At 47.7% G+C, this 12,669-nt stretch overlaps 1 protein-coding gene across 3 annotated transcripts in view; it reads left to right on the top strand.

Moving 5' to 3' along the window:
• Positions 1–12,669, top strand: part of WNT5B (Wnt family member 5B) — a 69,405-nt gene that overhangs the window by 35,162 nt on the left and 21,574 nt on the right. The window lies entirely within an intron of this gene.

A 12,669-nucleotide genomic window follows, 5' to 3' on the forward strand; every position in this document is an offset into this window, starting at 1 on the left:
CGCTCACCGGGACCCGGCCCGGCCGGGGGACAGACCTCAGCGCTCACCGGGACCTGGCCCGAGCGAAGGGACAGACCTCAGCGCTCACCGGGACCCGGCCCGGCCGGGGGACAGACCTCAGCGCTCACCGGGACCCGGCCCGAGCGAAGGGACAGACCTCAGCGCTCACCGGGACCCGGCCCGAGCGAAGGGACAGACCTCAGCGCTCATCGGGACCCGGCCCGGCCGGGGACAGACCTCAGCGCTCACCGGGACCCGGCCCGAGCGAAGGGACAGACCTCAGCGCTCACCGGGACCCGGCCCGGTCGGGGGACAGACCTCAGCGGTCACCGGGGCCATCGGTTCCAGCACACAGCACAGGGTGGCATCCAGAGAGTTCTTGAGTGTCTGGAGAGGGAAGACACCAGAACCTCTCTGGGCAGTCTGGTGCGGTGCATGGACACCCACACAGGAAATAAATTATTCCTTTTTTTCAGGAGGAACTTTCTGTGCATCAGTTTATACCTCTCACCTCTTGTCCTATTGCCTGGTGTCACCAAGAAGAGCTTGGCTCCATCCTCTTGACTTATCCTTCACATACAGACACTGATGAGGTCCTTTCTCAGTCATCTCTTCTTGAGGCTGAACAGGCCCAATTTTCTCAGCCTTTTCTCATACCAGCCATGCTCCAGTGCCCTCATCATCTTGGCACTCTTCACAGGACCCTCTCCAGGAGCCCGATGTCTCTTCTGTGCTGCGGAGCCCCGAACTGGGTGCAGTACAGCAGGGCTGACTGAGGGGCAGGATCACCTCTCTCGGCCCTCTGGCAGTACTTTCCTGAGGCATTACTCACCGCAGTGCTCGCCCGCTCCCTGCCCCGGCAGTGCAGGGAAGCCACGGCAGGTGCTGTGGTGTCACCACGGATGGCAGGTCCCTACCAGGGCAGGGGTGGCAGGGCTGCAGAGAGCAGCGCTGCCTCACAGAATCACAAACTCCATGAGGTTGGGAAAGACCTCTGAGATCACCGAGTCCGACCTGTGACCCAACACCACGGTGTCACCCAGACCACGGCACTCCGTGCCACGTCTAGCCTTTCCTTAAACACCTCCAGGGACTGTGACTCCACCAGCTCCCTGGGCAGCCCATTCCAATGTCTAATCACCTTTCTGTGAAGAAATTGCTCCAATGTCAAACCCAAATCTCCCAGCTGGCACAGCTGGAGACTGCAGCTCAGTACTGTGCCATGCTCCAGCCAGCCCCCTCGTTTCACCCCGGTGTCTGCCCCTGGGCCACCTCTGCCTCGAGGTTTGCCGAGGCCATGCTGGGCTGGATAGGAACTCCTCGAGCTCTCTGGGAGCCCTGGGCCCACAGGGAGGGACAGGGGTTTGTGCAGCTGTGGAAGGTGCAAAGGCAAAGGGATGGCTGCCTCGCCTGGCGTGCTGCAGCGCCGGCTGCTGCTGTGTGCAGCACGGCCGTGAGGCGGTGTCACAGCCTCCAGGACCAAAGTTTGGGAGCCCTGTGTCTGGGCATGCCTGCAGGAGTGATGGGACAGGGCTGGAAACAGCTCTGAGATCTGGGCAGCCGTCAAGGTTGCCGTACATCTCTGCATGGACCGTTTTAGGGCCTGTGTAATGGGAAATGGAAAATCTTCTGAAAACGGCTGCAGCTAATGGCCTTCTTGAACTAGCTCTGAAAATTGTTGAAGTGCTCACATAAACCAAGCAATTTCCAGTCACTTCCAGCATTCAAGAAAGAATGTTTGAAAACCATGTTTCCTATGTGTCTGTAGCCTTATGTAATGGTAACTGTATACATTTCACCACTGGGCAGTGTTGCAGCAGTGTTAAAAATGGCTTAAGTTCTACCAGGGATCAGGTAAGGCTTTTCAAAACAGCTTCAGAAGAGCAGGACTGCCCTTTCTTTGTAAAGAAAAAATAAAATTTGCATTTGCTCAACATGACAGGGTGTGTTTTCAATACTGTCTGGATTGCTAAAATAGTGCACAAATCAGCCTCGTTACTGGTGTGTTTGCTGTACTGGTGCCTTCACTGAAGGAATAGGCTCTATTTTAATCATCATTTAAATTTATCTGCTACAGAAGCAGTCATGGCTCCGCCTTCAAGTACAGATCCCGTGTTAGTAGATTCTGTTGACTACTTAGAGGTTAAATGTTTAGCTTCCCTGTGCCTTTTTCTTTCCTTTTTGCGTTAAGTTGGAGGCAAGGCGAGTTGAAGGACTCTGAGGCCCTGATCCTGCAGTGAGTTCCCCATGCATATAAACATCACTATCGACATTAGGCTGCGGTTTGGCAGCGCACAAAAGCCAGCAGTGCAGCTCCTATTATTGGCTCCAAAGCGGGGTGGCCACATGATGTGAAGCGCTGACCTGGTATTCATTCACCCTGCCTGCTCAAGTTAATTCAAGAAGTTTCTGACAGGTTAACTTTTTACTAGCAGACTTTATGCCGGCTCAGGTGTCAGTGTGCTGAGCTCCTGCCAGATCAGGTATCGTCTGCACCCCTGTGCCTGGCGCGGGGCCAGGGCAGGATTGGCGCTGGCCCCGCATCCTGCGCTCTGCCTCATTCAGCAGCAGCCTGATCACATGCCTTGGCCTGATCCCGATGAAATTTGTACTCCTGGGTGATCCAGCAGTGCACAGAGCCAGGTTTAGTGGTTGTGGAGCCACACACAGGAGCTGTACTGGGGTGTTGCCCACTGTGAATTACCCTTGTAGTGTTACTTTTGCAGTTAGTGCTGTTGGGAGGTTGGTTAGCCATCGGGTTAATGTGCAGAAGATTAGGAGGGATAGATTTTTTCTCTGCAGATCGTCTGTGCTCTGATCAGTTGTGGAGCATCGCAGCTGAAATGGAGAATTTCCGTGGAGTGGGGAGCAGGTGAGAGGTGTGGCAGCTCACGGGCCTGTTGTGGCAGGGATTCCTTGTCTGGAGGCAGCAGGATCGCTCACAAGAGGGCTGAGTCCAGCAGACATCAGGCACCGTGTGAAGGAAGTGTTGGTGTATCTTAGTGATTGTTGCATTACTCATTACTGGCAAAGCTACAGGCAAGTTCTACAAGTCACTCCCAAGGAGTGCTAATGAAGGCTTTCACTGTATTGTCCCAAACTCACAGAATCTTACCATGGAAATAATGTGGTATTTCCTCTCCCTAAGCCTTTCAAACCACATTAGAAGGGAGTAGGAAAAGGTGTGCTCTTCAAGGCAGAAAAGCTTACCTGAAGTATGTTTTTCTTTATGTCTTGGCACATTGTGTCTGTAATGCCTCTTATGTGTAGCCAGCAGAAATTAGAAATAGATGATGCATTTTCTGGAGATTCTGAAGTTCTCTTTTTCATGTGTTATGTACTTAGACCATCTGTCCTTCCTTGTGAACAGTTAAGGTTTACATGTTGAGTGGAAGAGCCTGGAATTTGGATTGATAATCCTAATCTACTGTAGTGTTGATCTGGGGAGAGGAGGGCACAGAAATTACTACCCTAGCAGATTTTTATTTCTCAGTGTAAGTGGCAGGTGTTTGAAAATAAAGCTTTAGAAAGACCAAGTACAAAGTGCATGAAAAGGGCCAATTTGTCACATGGTTGCTCGGATGACTTTGTGTTTCCCGGAGTAAAGGAATATGGGCCATGTTTTTCATGATCTCATGTGGTATAAATAGGAGGTGGTAATCACCGTGTGATAAACTGCATTTTATTAAAAATCCCTGTCTGTCTCTTGTGCACCCTGATGGCTGCTCCATCCCCCTGGAACCATCTCTAGCATTCCAGTCCCTCGAGCAGCCATGGCCACGCTCTTTTAGAAAGCACTTGCCAGATAAATGCTTCATTTTTTTCCTCCAGTTACACTGGTGTTCAGTGGAGGCCGTACAGTTTTGTTTGGCAGGGGTTCAGGAGGATTCACATAACTCACTCGTGGCTTCTATGACTGGAAGCAGCTCGTGCTGATAAAGCTGCACTGTTGTCTGTCCTGCATCTTTTATTGCATGGTTTGGTATAACATCCACCAGTTCTCTAGCTCCCATCTCAGCCTGACCTTGTTTGTTACTTTTGCCTGTCAGTTTGCAGGATAACTTTTGGCTCAAATTAGTCACTTAAGAGATAACAGAGTCCTTCCTTATCCTTCCTTTTCTTCTGCCACCCTACTCCATGTGCTCTCTGCATTTTCATAGCTTCAGCTGTGGAATGAAAAACTTGTGAATTTACCCACAGGAATCGTTGTAGCTTGTGGCTTTTTTTTTTTGCCTGTGGGCAGTGGCCATTGGGACTGCAGGACAGAAGTGATGCAAAAACGCTTGGACAATAAAGCCCATGCCCAGCTAACCCTTCTCTCTCTTTTGATTCATTTAAACTTCCATGAAGCCACACTGCATGGGGCTCCAGCTGTCCTTCACAAGTTGGCTTCCAGACCTTCTTCATCAGATTTGAAGTGTGACCACAAAAAACAACCAAGTGTGATACAACCCATGGTCTTACACTGGGTTTAAAGTTGGTTTAGTGGAGCTTCTTCAAATCCAGTTTGGGGAATGTTACTTTGTGTATGAATTAAACCATAAGGGTCCTTTTGGGACTGTTGCAATAGGACAATAGTTAATGGTTTTAAGCTGAAGGAGAGTCAATTTAGACCGGGTACAAGTTTTTTACACTGAGGATGGTGAGACACCGACACAGGGTGTCCAGAGAGGTGGTGGCTGCTGCATTCCTGGAAACATTAAAGGTCAGGTTGGACAGGGCTCCAAGCAACCTGGTCCAGTTGAAAATGTCCCTGGTCATTGCAGGGGGTTGGACTAGGTGGCCTTTCAAGGTCCCTTCCAAACCGCGCTCTTACTGACTGTGTGATTCTGCGTTGCCTGTGTGCATATCTGTGTGCATGCATACACACGTACACGAGTCAGCACGGGCTGTTCAGTGGATGGGTTCCCTTTGCAACTAATGCTGGTTGTGTGCTTTCATTTTTTGATCAAAGAATATAAAGAAAATGGAACTGATCAGAGGGTTATTTGGAAATTGTAATGCTGGGATCCTTTTAGCTGTTGGGCTTTGTTGTGAAGACTAGGTCACTATGAGGCTTTTCTTTTAAAAAAGGTGAGGTTTTGTACTTTGCAGGCTTCATGTTTCTAATAGGTGCTACATGAGGCTGTATTTTGGATTACATGGTTTGCCCTGTACAATAATTCTCATCTGCCATGTATTTCCTGGAACTGGCGATTTATTCAAAATACAGTGTACTGTGGATATGTGGTTAGATGCTGGGGCAAAATTCAGAGCTGATGTCTCACTGCAGACTCCAGCTAGAGATTTGAGCCTTTGGGATTTGGGTATTTACTTCAGGTCTTGTTTTCACTTGTCAGTGGTAGCAGACAAGAACATGACTCTGCTGATATGACGGGGAATGGGCAGAGGGTGTGGAGTGTGGGAGGTCTGGATTATATTCCCAGTTTTGCTGTAAAATTGGCCAGTGATTGTTGCTGCTGCAACAGATTGAACCGAGCATAAACGAAAGGATTGCCTGAAGAATCAAACCCATTTGTGATTGTCCAGACAAGTCCCTCGAATGCCCAGTGCCTGTGATGTCTGTGTGTCTGTCTGCTCCTGCGGGACAGGCCTGTCTGGTGCTCAGAGCAGGAGCTGGCCCCTGCCCGCAGGCATTCCCCATTCAGCCATGCATGTCACTGCAGGGCTGAGCTTGGTACTCAGTGCTTAAAATCATCAAAGGGAAAGGGCTTTGGGAGGGCAGCATGGAAGACCTCAACCCTCACTGCTTGCACTTCCTTGCATTGGGTGCTATTTTAAGTGTTGGGCTTTGTCATTTCTTCCTTAGCAGTGCCAAAGAAGATGGAGATGGCAGAAAATATCTGATGCAATCGTTATTATTAAAAGCAGTGGCACAAAAACAAAGAGACCTTTCAGGTGGTAATTGCTTTCATAAGCCATTCCTGGGGATTGAACTCTGAGACCTCTACAACTTGATCTAAAAGGGACAGCCCTGCAGTCCCAGCAGCCACACGTGTGTGACATGCTGTGTGCTACCTGTTCCAGCAGCAGGTCTGGGAAATCTTCCTTCCTAACTGCTGTTCAGTCCAAAACCTGGCAGAGGTGGATGGATACGTCAAAAAATCTATCCCTCCTAATCTTCTGCTTATTAACCCAATGGTTAACCAACCTCCCAACTTGATCTCAAAGGGACAGCCCTGCAGTCCCAGCAGCCACACGTGTGTGTGACATGATGTTGGTACCTGTTCCAGCAGCAGGTCTGGGAAATCTTCCTTCCTAGCAGCTGTTCAGTCCAAAACCCGGCAGAGGTGGATGGATACATGTGTGTAGCTGCACTGACAGCATTCACCCTGGCGTGGGGAGAGGCTCTGGCCCTTGCTGAGTCTTGGGCAGGTGGGTGCAGCCTCCTTTCTGCCCAAGGCTTCTGTGCAGTCAGGCAGATGTAGCATGACTGGCCAGCCTGTGGGTAAGGGGTGTTTGGCTGTCAGGGAAGCTTCTCCCTGTGCTTTCTGTCAGAAGGAAGAAAAGACATCAGTCCCTGGGCTTTCCAGTCAAGCCAGAGTGAGATCCAGGGACAAGAAATTCATATATTCTTGCCACAGTGAAAGGTAACCTCACAGGAGGGTAAGCTCAGCTTGGGGAGGGCACTGATGCAGCTGTGTGGCCCTTACAAAACAAGATTTTTGTACCCGTGGATTACTTCAGCATTGCTTTTAACTATTGACTCCTCCCTCTCTGGACTGTGGCCACCAGCACATTTTCAGGTAGTAAATGGCATTCTAAAATTGGCAATTCCCTTGAATTGGACCAAGTTATGTCACCTGCCTCATGAACACTGGCTCTGAAGTACGTTCTTGGAGGAAAACTGAAAAATAGGGCAATAGTGTTTTGGAAACATGCTGTGAAAATGAGATTCACAGTTAGAGCTTGGCACAAAGGTGAGAGTTAGAAAATACAGTTTTATAAGGAAGGCAGGCTAAAGATACAAAATACAATGTTATTCTTAAAGGAGGATTTGGGTTGCTTCTGGCCAAAGGAAGGTTACTGTAACATTTTATTCCTCGAGGTAACAGCGCAGAAACTGTGCTAAATTCCCTGGCTTTCTGAAAGTTACCTGGTGCATCTATAATGGATGCACAGAGAAATGGTTGCAAGGGGATATCCCTCTTGGAAACTTCTTTTGTTCTTGCTTCTGTTCTTGGGTTCACGTGGAAACTCTAAAACCCCATTAAGGCAGCTAAATTCACCAACACGTGTTATCTATCTGTGCACGCCAAAAATCTTGGAAATCCTCTCTGGAAATGCAGGGGTAAAACTAAGGGCAAACACAAACAGGGCAGGAAGAAAGCATGAAGTTCACCATGCTGGAGGTGAAAATACAGATGGGCAGAACAAGATCTGTTTTACACTTGCTCTTTCAACTTGAGTCTACACTTTTCATTTAAAAAACCCCATAATAAACCTTTGCCTACAGTACAATGTAAATTAATCTGTGTGACCAGACCCCCTCATGTACAATGAGAATACAACTTTCTCTAGTTCTGATGGTTCCAATTTTTTTAAAAAATGTGTGCCCACAGAAAAGTATAAGCTAGAAATACAGCTTTTTTTTCTGTTTTGCTTTTTTTCCCCCAGCATACATGCTGACTAAACTATGTGGAAAAGCCTTTTTCTTTCCACCATTTCACCCTTGAGATCTAGTATTTTCCTAGTCTTGTCAGTGTTGTTGTTCCACGCTGATCTGTGTTCTTTAGGCTCCTTTGGAACAGTGAATTCTTTTGTGAGAAGATTGTTCCTTGATACCCTGAAGCAGGAAACATAAACAGAAGTCTTCAGGTGCACTGAAATCTGTGACAATATTTATAGAATGGCAGTAGTTGCCTCAGGACGTGGGAAGCAGCAGGTAACTCAGCAATAGCCCTTTGTGTATCCATAGCCCCTCTCCTGTGGCAGAAGATGTCGAACCAAGTAATGCCTGGAGCTCTGTAGCACTTCAGGCTCCTGTGCAGGTTTTAGCCCAGCTCCATCGTGGTGAAATGGGGTCCCAGAGTGTGAGTTCCTCCTGGAGGGCACTGAGGACCCCGTTTCACCCTGGGATGTTTGGGCTGTCTCGTGCTGGGTGCCCACGAGCGTGGCATGGACCCAGCTCTGGAAGCTGAGAGCTGAGAGCTGAGTGAGTCCCCAGTGTCACACGCTGGGTGCCCACGAGTGTGGCATGGACCCAGCTCTGGAAATGAGAACTGAGTGACTCCCCAGTGTCACACGCTGGGTGCCCACGAGCGTGGCATGGACCTAGCTCTGGAAGTGAGAGCTGAGTGACTCCCCAGTGTCACACGCTGGGTGCCCATGAGTGTGGCATGGACCCAGCTCTGGAAGTGAGAGCTGAGTGAGTCCCCAGTGTCACACACTGGGTGCCCACGAGCGTGGCATGGACCCAGCTCTGGAAATGAGAACTGAGTGACTCCCCAGTGTCACACACTGGGTGCCCACGAGTGTGGCATGGACCCAGCTCTGGAAGTGAGAGCTGAGTGACTCCCCAGTGTCACACACTGGGTGCCCACGAGTGTGGCATGGACCTAGCTCTGGAAGCTGAGAGCTGAGAGCTGAGTGAGTCCCCAGTGTCACACGCTGCGTGCCCACGAGTGTGGCATGGACCCAGCTCTGGAAGCTGAGAGCTGAGAGCTGAGTGAGTCCCCAGTGTCACACGCTGGGCTTGCTGCAGGGCAGGAATCCAGCCCACATCTCCTGGCTCCTGACCCACTCCCTGAGGAGCAAGGCCAGTGCTCAGCTCTGTTTCAAGGGATCCTGGAGAGCACTGGCATTTTAGCAAGTCAGCTGGCAACTTCACTCTGTTTTGTTTAGGATGGTTCACATTCTTCCATCTAATTCCCACACTGAAAATTTCCAGCTTCCTATTTTCCCCAAGCTGTCCCAGCAAGACATATTGAATATGCAGATGTGGTGGCACACACGTGCTTTTCCTGAGGCAGCCCCTCAAAGTTTCTTCTGGATGTTTGTTTTACTCCAGTTGCTGTAATCCCCAGAGTGACATTAAACAGATTTTTTTGTTTAACCTTTGTATGAAAACTTTCACTGTCCCTTTATTTGTAAGGATATGTGGTTTAAGTTTCATTTTGTTATGTTCCCCTGTGTGTGGAGGGGACGCTGTGTAAATGAGAACATTATTATTATTATTACTATTAATAATAATAATATTAATATTATTGTTATTGTTATTGTTATTATTATTATTATTATACACCAGGCACAAATGTCTTCTAAGACACCTCCCATACATCCCTTCTCTAGAACATATTTTTGAATGTGCACATCACTGTATTTCAAACCTGTTCATGTAGTAAATAACTTCCTTCTCTCTACACGTGTTCAGAAACAGGAGGGCTGTTCACTCAAAGTCTTGGGAGTGCATGTCAGAGGCAAATGAAATTGTGCCCACGAGCAGGGGCAGGAGCCTTGCTAGCCCATTTCCGGATGCTGAATCTCTCCATACAAAGCTGGCACAGGGCTTGACTGAAGAACTGCACACTGTCAGCATGAGCAAAATCAAGACAGTGAAAAAGCTGGCTTCTGCTTCAAGTGAGGAAGTTATTTTGCTGGTACAGCATAAATCCTTAATAGGATTTCTTGCTTCCCCTGCAGTGTAGAGACTCAGGCAATTCCCGCTTTCATCCTACACCTTGCCTGCTGCAGGGAGGGTGCACACATCCTCCCACAGCAGCTTTCTGAGGCCCACACCTGCCTCTAACCCCTCCGTGCCATGCAGCATGCTTCCCTCTCCTGCAAGACGAGCAATTCCCATCTCCTCTGTCGATACACTGGGGGTTTCTGCAGGACAAACACATTTTTCTTTGCAGGAACTTTGTAGTTGTCCAATAAAGCAGAGGTTGTGTTCCAGATGTACAGTATTCCACCTCAGAAATTCCCTAGTCCTGTCTAGAGAACTAACTCAATAGCGTATTGCCAGAGAGAATAAATATGTTCAAGAGGTCGGGGAAAGAATCTCCAGGACTTTAAATATTCTTTTGGATTGTAGTGTAAAATAGATAATTTTCCTTTTCTGTGTCTGAGTGGCAGTTGGAAGAACTTAACCCCTCAGATTTCTCTCCCACTGAATATGTGTTTTCTCTTGAGTTTCAAGGGAAAAATAAACACATTTCTTTCTTTTAAAAAAAGCCACTTGTGTGGACTGTTCAGCTGTGTGTGGTAAGTTCTGCACAAGGTTTGGTGTGAGCATGGACTACATAATGGCAATATTTACATGTTTTCACTGGAGGCTGTTTATGCACATGTTCTGTGGCCAGAGAGTGCCATCAGCATGAAGGTGTGATTGTGAGTGGGGAGGGGACAGCTCTGTCCCTGCAGGGCACCTGGCCTGGTGTCCTCCCTGTGCCAGGGCAGAGTTTGGCCAAAGCCTCAGTCCCCCAAGCACTGGTTGCCTCTGAGGAAAACGCCCTTTTCTCTGAATTCTCACCAGGAATGGGAATCCCTCAGTACCTGCTCCTTTCCTTTGCAGGTGATTGTGAGACCTGGTGACAGTCTCATGCCGTGTGACACTGTAGGTGTGTGATCTTTCAAAGGTGACATCAGCCCACACTGTGGCAAAAGCAGCAGTCCTGCCCTCCCTCAGCTCTCCACAGCAAAGGGGATTGAAAACTGGTTGCCATTAGAAGTCAAAATCCCCAAGTGCCTTTCTGAAGTTTGCAGGGTTGCAGTGATCTGAGCTGGGCAGCCTCATCCAGCCCAGCTGCACCTGCTGGGGGAACAGTGACTTTTAAATCTGTATTTGAAGGGCTGCAAAATGTGGGTGTTACCACCTCAGAACAACTCAGGGCCAAATTCTCTGGTGCCAGTCATTCCTGGGCTTGTGCACTGCCTTCTGAGTAGATGAGGTGTTCGATAAGCACTTGCTTTTTCCAGGTAATTTAACCCCTTGGAGTTATGTTTCTGGTGGCTACAACATTGTTCATGTCCAAAGCAGGAAAGGAAAGCAAAAACAGTTTTCCACAGGCACCTCTGAAATCTGATTCCTTGTTTTGAAGCTTAGGTGTGGGCTGAGCTCTTCGGAGGATGAAATTGCCCCTGGTGGAGTGCAGGATGTGCTCAGAAAGCCTCACCATGGGTGGAAAGTCACTCTGGTGACAACTTGCACTGGCTGTGTTGATGTAGAGCCAGTTTTGTTTAGCCCTGCTGGGCAGGCAGAGCTGTGGGAGGAGGAGATGGATGCTGTTCTAGTGTCTGTATCAAAATGTCACATTAGAGCTCATTGGAGAGAGAAGCAGGGAAAAAGCACAGCTTTTTTTGGAAAGCTTTTGGATAGTTTTGGCAGATGAAATATCTATATAATATGCTTTGAAAACTGAGGCAAAGTCAATGAAAATGAACAAATTTGAGTAAAGTGCACCAGCAGTTTCAGTTACTTTTCCAGTTGTTCTTTGTCTCCTTTTTGGGAAGGATTTACAAAGCAGCAAATGCTAGCACAAATTCTGGAAACCGCCTCTGTTACAAATCAGGTAATTTTACAGAGAGCCATCTTTCAAACGAATGCTTTGTTATCATTTTTTTTTTAACGCATAGTTTTATTTTTTTTCCTTTTTTTTTTTCTTTTTTGCTATCAGTTCTTGCCCTTCAGGCCTTGCCCTGATAGCACAGGGCTTTGGCAGCCCCGTGGCTTTGTGTAGCTCCTGTCCAGGAGGCTGATGTGCACCCTCTGTGCAGTTGTGCCCTTGGCCTGTGGCAGTGAACTTACAAAAAAGAGCTGTCACAGGGTACCTTTATTTTCTGCAAAAAATTCCTTTCAAATTGCACGTAAGTGATTGGTGCTAGAATGAAGTTGAGATATAAAATTATCTCCTTTTTGGTACAAGAGTAGTCGATTCCCCTGACCGTTTTGATAGGTTTAGCTCAAATCTGTTGCACCCAGAATTAACAGGAAATTCCCTCACTGAGGTGTGATGGTATAGAAGATAAGTTCTGAAATTTCTTGAATTGGTGTCATCTCCTGATGTAGACAGGGCTTTTTTTATAGTGCTTCAACCTTTAGTATAGTTTAATATAAAACACAGTAAGCATGCTTGAAAAAAACCCCACAATTTTTCTCTTTGGTTTGGAAACAGTTTGTGAAAACTATGAAGATGATGCAATTATACACTTGGGCATTATTCCCAAAATGTTCTGTATTTAAATCCACTGTATTTGAGCAGCAACAGCATTTAATTGATGGCAGGAGTATTTGATGGTTGAAAGAATGGAAAAAGCAAGCAGATTTTGATTTTGATCCCTATTCAGCAAAAATGAGTAAGGATATATTTATTTTCAGGCACCTGGTTTAATGCTTTACTGAATGGAGGTAAGTCTGCACCACAGATTTACTGTTTTCAACCTGTCACTCACCCTTTCCTGCACCTCTCCTTCCCTTTCTTTAAGGCAAGGGAAAAACAGTGGCTCTCAGGGCTGTGGGGTCTAAGGGATGGCTGTGTGTGCTTGCTTTGCAAGTCTAGAGTGGAGGAAAAGCAGGCCATTATTTTTTTTATTAGACTAGACTTTGTAAGAACCTCTTTGAAGAGTTAGGAAGGAGAAAATGGTAATGAATTTGGATTTATTCCAATGGTTTGCTGTTTCCCTTGGAAAGGTACCTGTCGAGCTTTGCTGGCAGTGGTTTGACTGACC

This window comes from Prinia subflava, chromosome 4 (genome assembly GCF_021018805.1).
Source record: "Prinia subflava isolate CZ2003 ecotype Zambia chromosome 4, Cam_Psub_1.2, whole genome shotgun sequence".
NCBI classification, from domain to species: Eukaryota; Metazoa; Chordata; class Aves; order Passeriformes; family Cisticolidae; genus Prinia; species Prinia subflava.